Below are 21,050 nucleotides of genomic sequence, written 5' to 3'. Positions count from 1 at the left end.
TTTTGTTTTCTCTTAATTATAATGTCTTATCAGTTTTAGACTTAATGTCTAAACTTACTCCTGTCCAAATGTAATTTGAAATCTCGTGTTTCCATTATAGTTTTTGTATGTGTTATAGTCTTATATAGAGAGGACATCTGAGAATGTGTAAATATTATTTAATTTAAAAGTTTTGTATTTGGGTGATAGGTGAAGGAAAACCCTTTTATTTTTTTTCCCACAATGTTTAATAACAACAACAAAATCCCTAAATCATATACTGTATTATGAGACTATTCTTTAGTTAATGCTGATTATCTGGAGAGAACAAATTTTCCTTTACACTTTCCCTTCTTAATTCTTATAAAGATTATTATAAACCTACTAACATTGTAAGTAGAAAAAAGTTATGAATTATGAGCAAAATTATATGGAGTACTATTAAATCAATTTTTCAATTCATTAACTAAGAGATTTTAGTTATTGATTTGAAATTTTTATTGAACTATGTGAATTTGGTTTTAAAAAGTTTTCTTTTTATTAATGGGAAGTAGTTCCTAGGTAGATTTCATTCTAGAAGTGGTCCTTGAAATTCTTTTATCATGCAGAAAGAGTTAATAGTATGTGTATATTAAATTATAGTACTAATCTCTTATAATGGCTCTTGTAGTAGTAATTAATTTTTTTGCTAGGTGGTTATTGATTTGATAAAAGTTATACTACAGTTGCAATGTAGGCAGTGTGCTTTTTATGTTTCAACATTTAATGTTTGTAGTTCTTGGTAGAAAAGATTTTTATTTTTCAGATAATTTTTCTATAATCTCCTAAGGAGTAAGGATAAATTGATTATGCATTTTCTGGTAAATATTTAGCTATTGGCTTTGGAAACATGGGTTAAAAAAATAATGGTTAATCCTGGGCTTTTAACTGCCATTCCCTAGCATCTGCTAAATAGCAGGAAAATGTTTGTTAATTGGTTAACTGGCTCCTTTATTTGTGAATTTGATTCTGGTTGTGTAAGCACTCACTTCTGAAAGGCTGTTCACCTCTTTATTTTAAATAAACAGTGAGGAGCATAGGCATAATCAATTTGAACAAATAAGAACTGTGCTTTGACATTTGAGCTTTTCACACCCAATAATAGTAAAATTAAGTTTGGTAGTTTTGTTGTTTGTTTTGTTTGTTTGTTGTGGTTTTTTTTTTTTTTTTGACTTAGTAGCCGGTGGCAATTCCATGTTAGTACAGTTTTTGGCTAAGCTGCATGTGTTTTCGTCTTCTTTTCCAAAGAGTTGCAGGTTAAATATTTTGGCTCTCACTTCAGAGCTGTCTGTTGCATCCTTTATGTAGCCTCTATTTACAGTATCTAGGTTACCCACTTAGGTGTTAGATGGAGAAGATACCCATTTTTCCTCTCTTAGATCTAAGAGAATATCAGCATTTCAGATTGCCAAAGCAAGTAGTGGTAGAGAAGGACTCTGGTCTATTAACTAGACCACAAAACCTAGAATTGGTCACTAAGATTATTCTGAGACTTGGAATAATATGTGTGTGTAGGGGTGTGTGTGTGTGTGTGTGTGTGTGTGTAGGTGTGAGTATGTATGTATATTCATGTATTTATGTCCAGTCAAATCACTGTGCCCTAGATCACTGGTTTTTCTAAATCATTTAACATGCATTTTTCACTTTATCAAATGGAAATACCATTTATTTTCTGCATTGTTTTGTATCTTAAAATGTACTTCCCGAAGGACTCTCGTTTCTAAAAACAGAATTGTGGTTTTTATTGAAAGTAGGAAAGCCAAAAGTAAATGTGAAAACCTGATGATAGAATGAGAGAGCCTCCAGTTGCAACAAAGAGAGGACAGGATTGCACTCCTGTGAGAGGGGAAGATATATTCTTGAAAAGTTTAGGGAAAAAATGAAAACCTGTGCTTTTATAAAGTAACTAACATTCTGGCAGTAAAGTATCAATAAGTTGCAGCAGCCCATTTATTTGGGCTGTAGGAAAGTGGTCAGTTTTATTATGAGGTCCTAGTTATTTGGTTAGGTAACTTGATAACTATTCTAAGATGAAGAGTATCTGTACAATATGCTGCCAGCTATTGTATAAAAAATAGTGACAGCAGCTATCATTATTTGACAGGGCTAGAAGAGAGCATTGAGGATTTGGGAGAGAACTAAAAATGTTATAATGCCTGACAGCTTTTGCCTTTAAAATTCAGCATGTAAGATAATCTTAAAAAGACATAGTAAGCAGTGTAAGTGATCTTCACATGTTATAATGACTACTTCCTATGTTTTAGAACAAATTTTGCTAGGGAATTTTAGACGTTTTCTTATAGACTAAGGTTCTCTTTGATAAGGAGATGGGTATTGTTGCCTGAGATCATTAGTGTACATATTGAGTTTGCTGACAATCTTCGGTGTCAGAGATGACAGTATATTCCTTGATGGCTACTGGAAATACACAGTGTTAAGTGATTTTAAAAATAGAATCTGGAAGTTAAGAATCTGAGACAGACAACTCAGACAGAACAATATAAAAATAATCCATATTGTATTTCGTCCCATCAGATGAGACTTTGTTATTCCTTCTGTTTCTGGGTTTGCTCATTTCCAATTCTTGAAGAGTTGCTTCAGTATGACTTTCAAACTCTTCCATACCTGCTCCTGGTTATTTTGAGGTTTAAAATTTTAAGGTTGAGAAAATTGTGGTTAATTTTATTGTTCCTTATCTACTTTCAAAATGCTAATGAATAAGTTTTCTTTAGAGATAGTTAAATAGTATAAATCTTGTTTCTAGTACTTTAAAACCTTTATGTGATCAACTTCTCGGTCAATGTAATTTATCGGTGAGGTTGATAGCCAGGTGGCATGTATGGAATTGGAAGAAGTAGTAATTCTAGTTTTACAAGACTCTGTCCAATAATCAGGTCAGGGAATCTAGTTTATTCTTCTCAGAGTGCTTCACATTCATTTTTTTTTTTCCTTAGTTAGTTTCCCTTTTTAGAGCCTTGTGAAGCATGTATAAATTTCCATTTTTCATCTGTGGACATGGAGGCTTGAAGAAATAAGTTATCCTCTTCAGTCCCTTAGCTGAAGGAGGAAGTTTTCGAGATCGAGACATAAAACTAATATTACCTTGTAGGTTAGTTAGATCACTTAACTGATTTCTCATTATAATGTCATTATTTCAGGGCGCCTGCCATGGCTAATTCTGACCTGTGTTTCAGTGAAAAAACATTAGTACAGAAGTAGAAGGGGTTATTATGAGGGCGGAGTGATATCAGGTAATCTTGGTAAGCAGATGCTCTAATGCACTTTTGAAAATACAGCTTAAATTATGGGACTCACCAGCTTTCTGAGTTGTCATCTATAGCTAGTTTGGCAGTTACCCTTGGTTGGATTTCCATGGGACACACCTTAATATAACACCAGAGGGACTTGATGCAAAACCTCACTCTGTTTTGAACTGAAATACTTAGCTTGGTGTATATTCCCAACATACCTTTACACTTAGTTTTTACTTGTTAGGGAATCTTTTTATTAAAGTGATTTGATTTCCTTATAGGTGTCAAAGTTAAGCGTTACGCTATCTACCAAAAGGAAATAAAAAAATGAACTAAAAGAAGTATGTATATGCAGGGAATTAATAGCAAAAATGCTATATTTTTTTTGCTTTACTGCATTTACCCCAATCTTTTTTAGGTTACTTCATATTAAGGATAAAGGTCTGTCTTTGAGAAGTAAAGCAACTTTTTATAGAAGTTTTATCCTTATTGCAGCTATCTTTGTCCGAATCTGTCTTCTCCACTGAAAGTTTATTTTAAAAAAAAAATGCATGATTGGTTAGTTTTCCTTCAGGCTGGAAGGAATTGAGATCTCTAGGTTCCCTGGTCTTCTCTCCTAATTTTGAATGTTGATATATTTTTATATGATAAGTAGCAACATCACTGTCCTAAAATGAGGTAGACTGTTGTTTCTGTTTGCTTTTTCTCATTATGTCTGTTTATATCAAACATATTGATTTAGTGGTATTTTTCTTTTGTAAATTAATCAAGACTCAGACTCTCTCTGCTCTGAAATAGGTAAGGGAAGTTAGGAACTGTTTGTCTTTTTACAAATACGGTAATCACCACAGGAGCACGGGGAGGAAGGGGCATCATTTATTGAGTATCTGTAGGATGCTCACCACTATGCTAGATGCATCGATATTATTTCACTTTATCTCCACAACTCCGCGAGGCAATTAGTTGCTCCATTTTATAATACAGAAAACTGAGGCTCACAAGCAATAGATTGTAAATGGTTAAAAATATAGGCATTGGAGATATACAGATTTATGTTAGAATTCCTGTTTTGCCACTAACTTGCGGTATGACCTAAGGCATGTTACTTCATGACTCTGAGCTCCAATTTCCTTATCTGTAGAATGGGGTAAGCAGTACCTACCTCAGTGGACGGTTGTGAAGTTTAAATGAGGCAATGTATGCAAAATGTTTAACACAGTTCCTGGCACAAGCTAATATCTAATAAATAAAGTTTGTAGTTATCACTCAGAGCAATCAAATTACTTTTTCTTCAACCCATGACTCATAAGAAAGAGAGATTGTGTTCAAATCCAGATCTGTTTGAAATTTATGACTGTTGCTGTTTTCCTATTACTACATAGGTCCATGTAACAGAGACTGAGATTTCTAATAATTTAGGGTAAAATTTTAAGGAAAAACTCTCTATCATTTAAAGCATATATGAAGATTTTGGTTAAGAAAGTAGTTTTTATTTGTGTTGTCTATATGTTAAATGTTATTTTTATTAGGTTTCAATGTTCCTGCATATAATCTTATGTTTTGGGTTGTAGGTTAGAAAAATCATTGATGATTGCTGGTTCTCCAAAAATAAAAGACATTAAAAATGAAAATAGAAAAACTCCTCTTAGTTGAATAACCTATCCACATGTAGAATCAATTCTTTCTTAGAAAGTACATACCTAAAATATCACCATATTTGATACTTCTCATAGTACCAGAAGTTCTCATTTGATGATACCTAATCATACCTGATTGTTGCTAATTGCTTATTTTGGGGGCAGCAGTGTAGGTGTTTTAAATTTGAAGTAAATGTAAAATATAATTATCATTTATAGGCATTTGGAATGTTGCTCTATCATTCTAGCTGGTTGATTTAACAAATATTTCTAGACTAAGTCTTATGTGCTAGGTGTAACTTGAATTGAGAGGTGAATAGTACACTGTCCTTGTCCTCCAGAAGCTCATACTTTAGTTTGAAAGATATCTAAACAGGACATTATACCATGCTAAAATCAATGTTCTCATTATGATGAGGAGTGAAGGGTGGTATGAGTTCTAGAAGACTTCCTAGAGAGATTGCTTGAGCTGAGACTTACTAAATGTCTAGGATTTAGGAGAGAAGTGGAAGCTTTTTTAGTAAACATACCCATAATGGGAACTGAGAAATAACGTGATATGTCCTGGGTAACAAAATAGATTGGTATTTCTAGAGTGTTAGTTGAAGTCTAGGAATTCGAGGCCAGAGATGACTCCGGAGAATTAATCAGGACAATATCTAGGATATCCTGTATAAAAGGAAACTTACATTTCATTTCAAAGCAACCAAGGGTTTTAACAAAGCAGATGACTTCAGTATTTTCATTGATGTGGATCACACTGGCTGCAGTGTGGGGAAAACTATAGTGGATGGGGACCAGTCTAGAGGCAGGGTCTTTGTTAGAGTTTGTAGCATGATTGATTGAGAAATTGTAAGAACTAGTGGTCGTGAGAATAAAACCTAAGAAAAGACTTAGGGAAATATTCAATAGCTTAAAGTATACAGGCTTAGACAGTAAGGTTAGGAGAGGAGGGATTTCTTGACGATGATTCCTAGATTATTGGATAGATGGCAGTACGTTCCATTAGGGAAGATAGGAAATACTGGAGCAGGTGTTCAGGAAAAGAATTAGTTTGGTTTAATTCTGAATATAGAGAGTTGGAAGCACCTGTAGAATTTGGGAGCGGCAAAGCAACCAGGCAGGTGGATAGATTAGATTGAAGTGTGAATTTTCCTAAGTAGTGAAATCTAATATGTAGCTTAGGTTTGGTTACTTTGCTCCTGTATTACTTTAACAATAGTTTAGTGTTTCTTAAAAATTCTTCCCTAAGTAATTCTCACCATTTGATCAATGACCTTATTTCTCCAATTGCCCCTTTAAATCAAAATTCTTTATTGAAAATGTATGAGCACGCTTTTTAATGAACTCTCTTTGTTTAATAGAGTCCTTTTATGCTAGTCTTAGAAGTAGGATTAGTTGATGTGATTGACTCACTGATTTTTAAACACAATATGCCTGCCCTTCTCTTTAAAATTTTTTGATACATTTAGTATTATAACTTGTATTGTTGTATATTTTTTTTAAAAAAATCATAAGGCTATGTTTGCCATATGCTCCAGTGCCTCTACTATAATTATCTTTATTCTGTAACCTATTTATAAATAAATTTATAAATAAATGTAGATTTAAAATTTATGAGGAATGATTGGTTAGCAAAATACTGATCAGTTCTGCCACATTAATAACCAAAGAATTTAATACTCTTATCCAGTTATTTTTGAAAACATGGAGCTAAATATACTTATGTAATATATTTCTTTTTGAAAATTAATTTTTTGAAGTTCATAATATTGTGTCTCTTGGGGTAAAACATTACTTAGAGGGCAGAATGTGGCATAGAAAACATCTTAACATATTATCAAAATATCTCACCTTAAAAATATAAACTAATTACTCAAGACACCTGAAATTCCAAATTAATGTTAATGATGGAAATAATTCATCTGAAATTTCCTGTATATGGAGATTCAGAACTCTCGGGATAGATACTTTTATCTTTCAGTGCTTGATCCAGCCAACATTTATTAAACACTTTGTTTCATACACTGCTGATGCTGGGGCACAAAATATATGTTAAGACTTTTTTTGTAGAGAAGGATGTTAATTCTCAAGGTCCAAATAAATTCAGTTTTTGGAGGGGGAGGATATTGATAATCCTGTTGGATTTAGAAGCAAGTAAGTAGACAGACCATGATTTATATCTGTTTTAGTTGAATGAATAGTTTCTTACCTTTTTACTGCCAAGTTCTTCAAAAGTGTATAAATTTGAAGGTGCACATGAAACAGACGAAAATACAACCAGCTTTAGAGATAGGTTCTCACAGAATAACATGTCCCCAAGAAATTTTTTATAATACAGGATTTCATTCTCTGCCTTACAAGTTCTGAAACTTGATTTGTGGTGCACTCAAAGTGTTTCCCTAAGCACACTTAGGGTTGACTCACAAATAAGTTTACAAAATTGATATTGAAAATCACAGTGTCAACTTATGTCTATACCTGGATTAAAACAAAACAAACAACGCCCTCCCTCCTGCCCCGCCAACCAACTAAGGTAGAATCTGTATCACTTCAGTTAGCTTGACTAGATCATTTTGTTCTTGTGAATTGACCTATGTGGGTAATCAGCAGAGGTCATTTGGTGAGCAAGGAATCTGAACAAAGGGAGTTAGTTATATAATTCAAATGTTTAATTTCGTCAGACTAAAGGAGCCTAATATATTCAGCATTACAATAGAGATAGAGTTGCCATTTGGATCATTATGGTTGAAGGCCTTTGTCCAAATCCTTCACCCTGAATGGACATGATTTAGTTTCCCTAGATACAGATTTAACCAAAATACATCTGAGAGCCATTTTCCCACCTCAGCTTCCTTGGATAAATTCCCCAGATTCAGTCTTTAATTTATATTAATGCATTTAATTAGGTTATAACCAATTCTTGCTGGATCAATTCATTTTCTTTAATGTAATTATCTCTTTCTGCTTTAGATTTGTTAAATGTTGATTTTATAGCTTAACTCTATAAAAACAATCTGTTAATGCCAACTACTATTACCATAAATTCAAACTTTCATTCATAGAATTGGTGATGGGTAATGCGGTCAGCAGTTTAAGAGGTCTTAATATTTATTTTAAGATTTATTTATTTATTTATACAAGCACTGGGTACAGTCAGAAGCATGGGAGGGTGAGAGAATTCACCAGAGACAGAGCCGAGAGCAGAACAGGCAGACTGACGAAGTACACTGCTGAGGGGAGCAGCGGGCGGCAGGAGAGGTCTGCGTGCCAAGTGGGACCCTTACCCGGGGATTGAACTGGTGCTACAGAGGCTGCGGGCAGCCTCACAACCTAGCGCTCAACCACTGCGCCACCAGGGAGGCCCTTAATATCTATTTTAGATAAAGGGAGAAAATGCCACTGTCATCTAAGAAAAACACCTGGAGTTACTTGGGGACATTAGAAGAGCCTCTATTTAGTTTATAGGTTAAAGGTGCAAACATTACACCAGTTTCATGAAATTATTGAGTTAGTCTGACCACAGAAATAGATTTTTTTCAAAGGATACAACTTTATTTTGGGACTATACATTGAAAACAAAGAAATTAATTGGTGATTGTCCAGATGTAACTGTTTGATGAAAATGACCATGTTTTCATCTGTCTTTTCATCCCCGGTGTATAATATCTTACTGGGTCATTGTAGGAGCCCAGGAATTATTTATTAAATTAAGGATATACTTAATGAGCGATATATTGCAGGTGTGTATTTAAATAATATGCTTCTGATCTACTTGAGGAAATTTGGAAATTTGATTTCCTAGGTGTTGAAGTAATTCTGAAATCCTAATTTACTTGAGATTTTCTCTGGCTATGTATTTATTTTTACTATGTTTCACTCTTGAAAGGATTTTGTAGTATACAGATCATCTCCCAAAATATAATCTCTAAAATTTTAAATAGCTCTTAAATTTCTGATTCTGTACAATCATGTTCAGTGGAATCCAAGTTAATATAAATGCTTTTGTGAATATTTTATATGATCTTCATCATCTTCATTACTAATATCTTTAGATAGTACATTTAGTGTTTATAGGTTGAATTCTTAGTTGTTATAATTTTAAAACTGGTTCTCTATTACTTCTTTAAAACTGCTTTTAGTAGCATGTACAACATGAAACGCTTCAATTAACTTTTCTTATGCACTCCAGATATTTTGAGGAGCATATAATTAATCAGTGTAAAGTCACGTTCTAATAAATTAACATTCTGGGTGTCTACACCTTTGACATTTTTGTCATTGCTCTCTTATTATTATGGAATCTGTCGTTTTCCTTATACCTGATTATTTCAGCTCTACCTTTTTCTTACTGACATCAATATAGAGGACTTGGTCATATTTTGAAGTGCTAGAGTACACCACTGTTTTGTTTCATTTGAATTTACTTTAAGAATTTCTGGTTGAGTTCCTAAGAGGCGTCATTTCTTCCAAATCTGTGTAAAGCAGTTTCTGTTATAATCATTTTCATAAAGCTCCTTCTTTAGTTTTTGTTGTTTAAAACATACACATTCCAATAAGTAATATTTACATATGGAAATATATTTCTTATGTAAAGCATGCCCTCCAAGTCTTTTTATCAGACTTAATGTCAATACCTTTTTTTATCTAGTCAATCTTGACATATATAGTCTTATTTTCTGTACATGTGTTACTTTTGTTAACTTTTTAACTGAAAATAGCATTTTTACATACCTTTTAGGACTTAAGATATATGTTTAATTTGTGATTGAAAGAGGTCTGTTTATGTCTCTTAAAAATGATTTTTCAGTCATACACATATCACCGATAGCTTGAAAATTGTGTTGCTGAAGAATTTTTAGGTATTGAAAATACTTAAGTAGTACTTAATCACTTTAGGTACTGTTTTAAAATTAAAAATGCTTTAAAAACCAGTGTTTCTAATAGTATTTTGAAATTAAAATGGATTATATATAGGTGAATATTTGCAAAATATTTCAAAACAATAATAAATTTTGTTTGAACTCAACTAAGAGCTAGAAAAAGAAATATGAAATATTTCTGGGTCTACTGTTTTTAAACTCTCAAAGGATGAGTTTCATATCACTGTCTATTTGAACTATGACAAATGAATAATAACCTCAAGCAGTTTTTGGATTTAGTCTTTTGGAAACAAAAATAAACAGAAAAATACCCCCTGTTTCTTTAAAAGACATAGTTGAAAATAAATTATTTTTATATAGTAAGGCTGTTTGCATAATTTTTTTTAAATGAACGTGAGCAGTATTAGTTGGTTCCACAGTTTGAATACAATAGCTGGTAACAAATTTAAGAGTGATTTTTTCCCCCAGCAAATCAGAGAAGCTATAGTTAACTAAATAGTTAATTTTGTACAATGGTATAGACACAGAAATACCGTATGTGTTTTGAAAGCCTATGTATGATTTGTGTGTGTATGTGAGAGTGGGAATAGTAAGGACAAGAGGAAAACAGCACCCTGTTAATACAGTTCACTTTGGGGGTATGTGATGGTAAATTACATTTTATTGTTTATTCTAAATAGCTCTAAATTATATGGATCTTTTACTGTGTATTAAAATAGAAAAACTAATTCATTCAGCCATCCTCGCAAAGAATAAGATGTGGATCTTTCCTGCAAGAGAGCTGATAATAGCTCTGATTACATTGATATAACCTTGAATTATCAGTGATATTATGGTCTCATGATAATGTATTATTACCGTAGATAGTTAATACTGAGATGAGGGGTATTGCCATATACAAATGCTTTCTACAAAATTACTGAATATTATTTTAGATTTAATCTGAATATAAGGTATTTTGTTACTTGCTGTAATATAGTTGGATCTCCAAATAAAGTTATATTCTGAATTTTTTATGAATGATATATAATCAGATGCTATATAGTACAACATACATATAACTGTACTTCTGGCAGTGATAAAGAACCATTGAAATAGCATTATGCCAAAAGAAATCTGAATATACTTGAGTTAAACTTAGAGTTTCTGTTCCATCTTGTATATGATAATACTTCTTTTAAAAAGGAGCCTTAGTCTCTTTTTGATGTTCATCAATTTAATACTCCATTGAAGATTGTTAATTTTTTATGTTGGCAAGCCAACTGTAGTATATTGCTAGTGGGAGTAAGACTTATGAAAATGACTTAAGGCACATGATAGGGAAGAGTAGAGGTGTGATATATAGAGAACATAGAGGAGTTAGCTCAAGAATAAAGAATAAAATGCTGAATCCAGAAGTGAGTATAAGCAACAAAATTCACTAGATTTAGCAGATAAACCAGAGAGAAATAGGGTAGTTAAAAAACTAGGACCTAACACTTCTATTCTTCTTTAGGAAAGCATAAATATGAAATTTCAGGTTAATCAAAGAAACCGCCTTCTTAAATGATGAATGTGACAATAAGATTAGAATGGTTTCTTGTAGAAGAAAAATGATTAATAGTGAGATTCAGTGAAAGAAAGATACTTCTTCAGATATCTCAAAACCAGGGAGATGGATAAGCTGGTGTAAAAAATTCCTATGGGTGTCAACCTAGAAAAATGGTGAGATTGAAACAGTATAAAAGTGGAGGATATCTAGAAAAATTTGTTTACTGTTATAAACCAGTGGTGTCACTGATGACCACCCTGAGCTGATCTGTTGCACAAGTGATTGTGTGATATATGCTATGGGGGAGAAATACCAAACTGGTTTTATTCTTAAATTATCACTGATGCAATCAGTTTGGTCTTGTCCCGCAACTGTCTTTTTTACTTACTTTTATGGGAAAAGGGTTTTGGGAGATAGGAAGGCCACAGGATTGCCCCTAACAGTGCAAACTGTCTGCTTTCTCTCCTCTTTGGAGGTGACAGCGTAGAACTTGATATTAATCTGAGACATGGGGTTTTGCGGTCAATTTTTGTTCTCTGACCTGTTGTTTTTTCCATTTTCCTCCTGAAGTATTTAAGACATAATCACAGAATGATTCAGAAGACTTTCTTGAGATCATATTCAGGGAGAGATTTTGAATTCCCAAGTTGACTTTGATCCATTGGAACCTCTTCTAAAAGTAACCTTGTTATAGTACTACAGTAAAAATTTATCAGACATGAGATGAAGTTTACACATGTATTGCTGTTGAAGGAAAGTTTTTACTAAGCCCATTAATAATAAAAAACAAGATCAGGGTATATATTTAACATGCTTAAGATAAACAAACTGGTTTTAAGCCCATTAACAGTAATGTATTTCACTTGTAAGATGCTTTATACTATTTGAAATGCTTTCACACCTAACAACAATATGCTTATTAAAATTTGAACTTAAAGTTTATGTAAGCAGTCTCAGAGGAATCTACTCTTCTTGGTGGTACTTAAACCTTTTGTTACCACAAAATAATAAACATCTAATTTAAAAATTACCTAATTGACTTTTCCTCTCCTCTTCTCTCTATACTATAAAACAGTGATAAACATATATATCTCAAATGTGTACCCTTTGAAATTTCAGTTTGTAAAGTAGGACCATTATTAATATCTGCTTTGACAGAGGGATGTCAGGAATTAGAAATAATGTTAAGTCTCTGAAATTATGATTGCTACCTAGGAAGTTAATAGAATGGTTGTTATCTTACTATTAGAAAAAGTATGAGAAAAAATAAGTAACAAAAACAAATCCCACAAACAAGTTATATCAAATAGTTTTCTAGGAAAAAAAAATAGCCCCAAGCATTGCTAATAAGACACAGGATATCTGCCATCACTGACTGGATATTTTTGCTCTTGCTCTGAGTACTGTCAGATAGACTAGAAGTCCCTGTTTGGAAATAAATGTGTGCTTAGATATGAGGCAATTATTAATTCTGTTGTATTCAAATCAATTACCAAAGAAATGAAACTAAAATTACCTAATTAAAGTTGATCACAAATAAACCTGCTCTGTTTGTGACGAATATAATTGAAATGGTAATTATGCAGTAGTAACTCATTTGATTTGAAAATGGCAGTTCAGAAGATGCATTTGGTGGCAGAACTTGACTGCCCTGTGTGCCTCCCTTTCTACCCTTACCCAGAGTGATCTGTTTTAGCAGGGACTTGTTTACTAGATGTGCTGGTGACTGAATTCCCAGTATGGTTCTGAAATTCAATGCATTTCTGTACTCATGGGGCTGTGTGTCTGACATTATAACACATCTCTCTGTTGCATATCTGGAATTCTCAGAACTGTGTATCAGACTCCAGTAATATCCATTTCTTCCCTTTTCATCTATAAACTATCAAGGAGAAAGTGGATATTCTTTTTAAAAGCCTTTACAGCAAAGTACATATTACTCATTGGTTATTTGGTTTAAAGGTGCAGAAATCTTTGTAAGTCCCAATTTCGGTTTTTATGTCTGAAGCTTTGCTTTTATTGGGTCAGAGTTATTATTGATATAGTCACAGTTCAATCCTGAAAATCAGTGATTTTTTTTTTTTTATCTAGGAGTAGATTCTTCTCCAAAATCTTGGAAGCCTTTATCACTTCCTATCTTGTTTTTACCATTATTCAATTACTTGTCTACATTTTATTTTTCTGTATGACTAGAATCTCCTTGAGGGCAGAGAAAATGACTTTATCGTCAATCTCTATAGGCTGTTGGTATCAGACAGCATGATTTTAGAGCTAAGCACACTTGTATTTATATCTTGACTGTGCTGTGTATTAGTCTTTATTTCCTCTTTTGTAAAATGGGAACGTTAGCGTTTGTCTCTGGGAGTTGTGAGGTTTAATGAAATAACATTAGTAAAACATCTTCTTTAGAACCTGAGATAGTTCAAGAAATATTCTATATATTAGTTTTCCTTTTCTACAGAAGCTAGCTAGTCAACTCTTACCCAGTGACTATATTCTAAAGATCTTTAAAAACCTATGAATCAAATGACTCTTCCTTGAAACTTACATAGTAGCTTCTCAATTTAAGGTTGCCTAAGTATATTATGAGTTACAATGTGTTGGTTAGTTCACTGTTACAGACATTTCAGTTATTCCTGCGTGTTATTACTCAGATTAACCCTACAGTTTGGTCACTTTAGCACTATATGTGCTGAGATACCAGAGACCAAATCACCCATCTGGTCTTTTTATCCACAAGGCAGTTTTGAAATAAATAGTTACAAGTTAATGCTAACTTAGACTCTTAACTCTCTTTTCAGCCCTTACTTGAACAGAATACTGTTAGAGGAAAAGCTTCAAGTACTAGGAAACTTCATACAGCTTTTCAGATTGGAATCACTCTATAAGTAGATTTTACAAAAGACTTTCAAATGTGTATGGAGAATTGTGATTTTATAATTTATCAATTAAAGAGATTGAAATTCATCCCAAGACTTTTTGCTAATTTGTTGGTAAGGAGTTTGAAGAGACATTGTTAACAGTTTTTAATTTTAAAGTTATTTTTACTGTTATTATTTTTACTAAACAATACTTCTAATCTCTGTAGTCCAAGATCTTTCAAAATATAACCTGTCTGTATAGCAGACACACAGGAAAATGTGATGCAGTACTGTTGTTTTCACTCTTACCCAATGATTGTATTCCGAAGATCATTTAAAAATCTGAGTCACAGATCTGCTTATATTAGATTGTGAGGCTAAATCTCAATTTTTTTAAGTGCAATTGTGATAAATTGTCATATTTGTCAATTTTTATATATACTTTGGTGTAACAGTACCTAAGGCAAGATACACAATCTTTACAGAAGATTTTTCCCCCCTCATTTGTATCTGAATTCTTTTTTGAAATACTATCTAATGTGTCTAATCAAATTTAGATAAGTAATCATTATCTGATTATTTTTAAAGATTTATTTATTTATGCATACAAGAGCTGGGGTACAAGCCAGAGATGTGAGGGGTGAGAGGATTCACCAGAGACAGAGTGGGGAATAGAATAGGCAGACTAACTGAAATACACTGCTGAGGGAAGCAGCGGGTGAGACAGGAGAGGTCTGCTGCGTCATGTGGGCGGCCGGAGATCTAACCTATGCTGCAAAGGCTGTGGATTGCTTCATAGTGCAGTGCTTAACCCCTTGCGCCACTAGGGAGGCCCTCATTATCTGATTTTATATATATTTGCTTGTATTCATTCCTATAGTGACAAGAAATAAGGCAATGTATAATAGCATGGAGAATAACATGTCTTCTTATTGTTTACCATGAATGTAACAGGTCATCTTTAGAAGTAATATTTTTATTGCTTTTCTACCTTAGTTTTTCTTTTTTTTTAAATATTACAACAAAATTCTACATTTTTTGGATACTTGTGAAATATATTCACTTGTCATAAGGTTATGTAAATTAAACCCATAATGTTTAATAGATATATATAAGAAAGCAATGTAATTAAACCTAACTGAACCGAAAATGTCGTGTCTGTACAGTAGCAATTCAATGATAACAGGTCACCTTCATTTTTATGATGAAAAGAACCCTTTGGGGTAATCAATCTGAAATTTTTGTCATTTGTTTCTTTATTGTGTGAGTGGTTGAAGTTGAATTATTGTAAAACACTTTTATCTGCTAGCAAAGTTGTTCTTAATTAGTTAAGGTGAATTGTTATCTACTTGGGTGGCTCTTCAGGATGGTGGCTAACTTCAGCCCTTACCTCTTCCCGTAGATACTTGATTTTCAAGTGTGAAGTTCATGGATAACTTGGATCTTAATATATTTTTAGGATTATTAATCTAGGTGGGAACAATTCTGGTGATTGATACCTGCTAATTGTGTTTATAATAAAGCATCTTATTGCTTTAAAATTCTCTCATGCTTTGAATTTGTGTTTTTACTTCTTTTCTGCCTATGAGAGACCCTGGGCTTGTTATTTAGTATTTATTTTCAAGTTTCTATTTTTAGCATGTGTTTTGATTTTCTAGACTACTGGCCATTGAGATAAAGGAAATGATCCAGTTAGTTGAAATAAAAAAGCCAGGAACTTTTCATAGAAAAATGAATCATCTATTGCCCCTTAGAAAAAGAAATAGAGGAGTTACCTCATTAGAAGTATATACTCAGTGGCTGCCATTACTCACTGAGCAGAAAACATCTATTAGTAATCCTTATGTCTACATCTACAGAGCTCTCTTTTTCAGTAGATTTCTTTAGATACTGCTGATACTTTCCCCAACTCCACATCTGGTCCATCAGTAACCTTTAACTACACTTAGAAAACAAATCCTGAATTTATGGAAGTCTCACTATGTTTATTCCTCTAAATTTAGTCTGAACTGCTATCATTTCCTTGTCCTCACGTGTAAAAATGTTGAAGAAACTTGGGATTGGTCTTGTCCTCTATGCCCCATAATGCATTAAATAGGCAGAACTGGGCTTTTTAAAATCTACATCAGAATGGGCCTCCCTGGTGGTGCAGGGGTTAAAGACAGGGCTATCAAGCTATCACCAGAGTTGATCCCCAGCCAGCCAGGGAGCAACCCACATGGCGCAGCAGACCTCTCCTGTCTTACCCACTGCTCCCCTTAGGAGTGTTTTCAGTAGATCCACCTGTTCTGCTCCCCGCTCTCTCTGGTGAATCCTTTCACCCCCCCACCCCCCGCACCTCTGGCCTGTACCCCAGTTCTTGCATGCATAAATAAATAAATCTTAAAAAAAATCTACATCAGATTATAACAGTCCATTGCTTTAAATACAAAGGCTTTCTACTGAAACTAGAAGAAAATTAAAATTCCTTTTCAGATCTCAAAGAATGTGGCCCCTGCTGCCCTCACCTCTTCTTTCTCCATTATTTTTCCTCCTCTTCAAGTCTCTCAATGCCTTCCGTCTTTCTTCTCCTGGAATGTGGCAGATATTTTCAGCTGAGCATCTTTCTATTTACTTGTTCTTTTGTTTGGAACACTCATCCTTCCTAGCTGTGTAAGCCTTCCTACTTTTTTTTTTTCCAAAGATTTATTTATTTATGCATACAAGAGTTGGGGTACAGACCACAGATGCAGGGGGTGAGAGGATTCACCAGAGACAGAGCGGGGAACAGAACAGGCAGACTGACTGAAATACACTGCTGAGGGGAGCAGCGGGCAAGTAGGAGAGGTCTGCTGCACCATGTGGGTAGCTCCCTGGCTGGCCAGCGGGGCTCGAACTGCTGCTGCAGAGGCTGTGGATTGCTTCATAGTGCGGTGCTTAATACCTTGTGCCACCAGGGAGGTCCTAAGGCTTCCTACTTTCTTGTTTTTTTTTTTGTGGGACCCTCACTGGAGGCCGGGGAACGAACAGCCTCACAACCCAGTGCTCAACCACTGCGCCACCAGGGAGGCCCCTAAGGCTTCCTACTTTCTGATCTCAACTTAACTGTTGCCTCTTTGGAGAGGCTTCTCCTATGCATACTAGGTAAATTAGCCCCTCTCAGGAGTTCTGTGACATTACCCTATTTTAATGTCTTTGTTATGGTTATTAGTATGTAAAATGATCTAATTCATTGATTTGTCTCTTCAAACAACACTTAGAAGTATCTGGGTCACTAATGTAGCCCCAACATGCAAAATAGGGTCAAGACCATAGTAGGTGATAAATGTTAGCTCAAAGATTGACTGAATTCCTGTCCTTTCACTTTCATAAATAGAATTCTGTGTATGTCTGTAGTCAGTTATATAGCAAGCACATTATTAAATACTATAATATCCATTCCAAAGTGTATTTTAGAAATCTATATATTAAGACCCCAGGTCCTATGGGAAGAGAGTAGAACAGTGATTTAGAAGCTTGTCTTCTGGCTCTTTGCTTGATGTTCCATCTCTTACATAATATGCACATTCCTTCTTTTCATTTTTTTATTCGATTTACAAGAAATGTTGGGTACCTGTGTGCTCTGGACCATCGCCATTCTCGTGGGTGCAGCAGTTCTTATGTTTTATGGTGAGACCCAGTGGATGTAGTTAAGAATACTGCCTTTAAAATTACATAGACCTGGGTTCAAGTCTTGGCTCTTTTTCATATTTTAAGGTAAAACCTTAAGGGAATTGCTGATATTTGATTGTCTTTTAACCTAATAACTCTTTGACCTTGGGAATGTTCATTGGATTTCCTAAATTTAGTTTCCTCATCTATAAATAATACCTGTCATGAGTTTTTAAGAAATAAATGCAATGAGTACATAAAGCATTTAGCTCATTTTCTAGCACAATTAACTATTATTGTTTGTAGATTGTAAATGTTTGCATATAGTTTTATCCTTATTAGATATGGTTCCTAAATGTTACTTGAGATACAATATGAACTCAGTTTAAAGTTATAACTTGTCTTTTAGAATATATGTTTATTTTTCTGACTTGATTGTTTTAACATTAGGAATATTATTTTCCATTAAAGAAACAAATAAAAAAACAAGTTTGCCATTTGCAAATTTCATTGTTTCACAAATCTATTATGGTTTTTCACAAATCTGTTTCATAATGGTAACTTTACTTAGCTTTTCTATTTGATTTTATGTTATATTTAATAGTATTTTAATTATTATGGTTTATTATCATGGTAATTTAATAGTCTCTAAGTACTTAGGAAAGGGAATGTCTTATAAAAACAATCAAATCTCATTTCTTTGTTCCTAGGATGTATAAAAAATATATATTCTTTTAAGTTAGTCAACAGGAGGGACAAATTATACCTTATAATTTTTTAGAAAAGAAAATTAATATGTCTAACCAAAAATTCCAATGGGTTAGGGCTTAAAGAGACAATGAAAACAAGTTTACCATTAATTCCAAATTACCCATATTTGGCTTGGATTAAAGCTTTCTTCATTTTACTACTGTATGTACATTATGTAGGTCAATAAGTGTTCAGAATGGGATTAACTATCTGGAAGGAAGTGGTATTATCTAAACCCTACACCTGGAAAATACAAGAATTAGAAACTTAATTGATCATACTGGATCACATTATTTTTCAATCATGAAGACTGCTAGATGGACCTGACATAATGGGGTTTTCTTTTTGGAAAATTATATCTTAGTTGTAATGGTGTTCCACTTGGTATTTAGTAAAAATGCAATTTAATTTGGGTTTAGAAAGAGACCTAACATCTGTAGCTTAGTGGTTTTGGTGCTTCTGATACAGATTTGGGGAGTGATTTTAAATTAGGATGTAAAGTTAGCACAGCATGACTTCAGCTAATGTACTGCTTGCCCTTGAACCCTTCTCCACAACCTGCCAGTAATGATAGGTCTTTGACAAGTGTAACTGCCTTATGCCCATTTTATTTACAGTTTCATAGCTAATGAATAATAAGAAAAAAGTCTGCAAGGGCCTGATTGTTTACCTCTCTAACAGCAATTTACAGATGGTACATGCTGTGGCTGTTATAGGCTATGTCCTATAATAGCATTTGATGTAAGTAGCTGCTCACCATTCTGTATTGTGGTTGGAGCTGGAGAAATAGAAAATTGGTCATTTCCCGGCAGATAGCAGTAAGTTTCAATTCAGTCAGAATGCTGTATGTGCTCTGATAGGTTTATAATTATTACCCAAAGATTGATGGTTTTTTGGTGAGTGTAAATTTGTGCAGCAGTAATCCATTAAGAAATCAATAATCATTCCATTCTGATGTGTAGTTCCTATTCACTTTTATAAATGTGTACCCGAAGCTGAAACCAATGCTTAAAAAAAAAACATTGTAGCTGACACTATTGGAAATGAGGGGATTATTCTAACTTTTTTTCTTCACATTCCTTTTTCTTTGCCTGTATTCTCTTGTCCCATGTGGCATGCCTAGTGAAAGGCTGTATATTTTATCAACATTAAAAAAATTTGTTAAGACCTTTCTTAATGTTTCTGCCTCCCTCTTCTCCATCTTTTACTTAGTTGCTGAATGGTTAATTATTTAGGCTTAAGGTATTTCATTGTTTCTTTCAGTAGTATGGAGATGACTTATCACCAAATCTACATGATCATGAAAATAGCAGGTTCTTTCTTTTAAGACAAAATTTTAACCTTAGCCATAATCTTATTAAAATAATGTAGTATTTTTTTTACTACTGGTACCTACTAAGCACTGTGCTAAATGCTATTGGAGGAAGCAAAGATTATTACAACACTGATGCTGCTCTCAATTTAGAGAGACAGAAATCAGCACAAATAACAGTGGATGAAAAGGAAGAAGAAGCTTGAGCTCTGCAACCATCCATTACGTAAGTTCCAAACTGGAACTTTGGTGTTAAGGCATGATAGGGCTGGGGTTGATGGGGTGTGGGTAGTGAGTTTGAGCCCACAAGGGATGTGGCCAGTGTTACAAAATTCTGCCATGGTTCAAGATGTGAAGAACAGTCTAAATAAAGATTCTTTTTTTTTTTTTAAGATTTATTTATACAAGAATAGGCCAGATGTGTGGGAGAGTGGGAGGATTCACCAGAGACAGAGTGGGGAACAGAACAGGCAGACTGATGAAATACATAGCTGAGGGGAGCAGCGGGTGAGACAGGAGAGGTCTGCCACACCATGTGGGTATCTCTGCGGCTGGCTGAGATCGAACCAGCACTGCAGAGGCTATAAAGATTCTAAGTAACAGTGATGCTAGAACAGAGTATAAAGTATATATTAAATGGTGGAGAAAGGTATAAAAGAAAACTGAAAGCCCCATTGCATAAGTAATTCTAGTCCTCAATTTCTCATGTTACCAGTTTCATAATTGCCCTATAATTTTTCATATGTCCTGGTATGTTAAGTATAGCAGTAGTTCAGCTAGAATATAGACTAGTCTCTATTTTTCTCCTTTTCTTCTAATAAATAGTATTACATTGTGTATGTTTACTTTTGGCTTGACTTTTTTGTTTGGGGATTTCTTTTTTTGCATTAACACATTGTTCTTGGATGCTTGTGATTCTTTAGACACTGTGATTTACTTAGCAAGTCCTTTGCCGCTAAGCATTTAAGTTTGTGTGTAGGTTTTCACTATTACATAAATAGTGTTAAGCTGAATGTCCTTGCCCATCCATTTAAACACCCTTTGGGTAATTCACCTGTAGATTTGCTCTGTTGAGAGAGAGGTCTGTGCAGTGACCATTCTGATGAATAAACTGTGGCCCAATTGCATTTTGAGGTTATCAGTGTGCACTACAAGTAGTTTATAACATCTTTAGCAG

The 21,050-nt window shown here is 33.8% G+C and overlaps 1 protein-coding gene across 5 annotated transcripts in view; it reads left to right on the top strand.

The window, feature by feature from the left end:
- IKZF2 (IKAROS family zinc finger 2) overlaps positions 1-21,050 on the top strand; it is a gene marked incomplete at both ends in the record, with an annotated part of 157,474 nt that overhangs the window by 5,424 nt on the left and 131,000 nt on the right. The window lies entirely within an intron of this gene.

The sequence above is a fragment of the Talpa europaea genome (genome assembly GCF_964194135.1).
Source record: "Talpa europaea genome assembly, chromosome: 1".
Classification (NCBI taxonomy): domain Eukaryota; kingdom Metazoa; phylum Chordata; class Mammalia; order Eulipotyphla; family Talpidae; genus Talpa; species Talpa europaea.
Note: the sequence above shows the minus strand (reverse complement) of the source record. Positions and strands in the feature narration are given on the sequence as shown.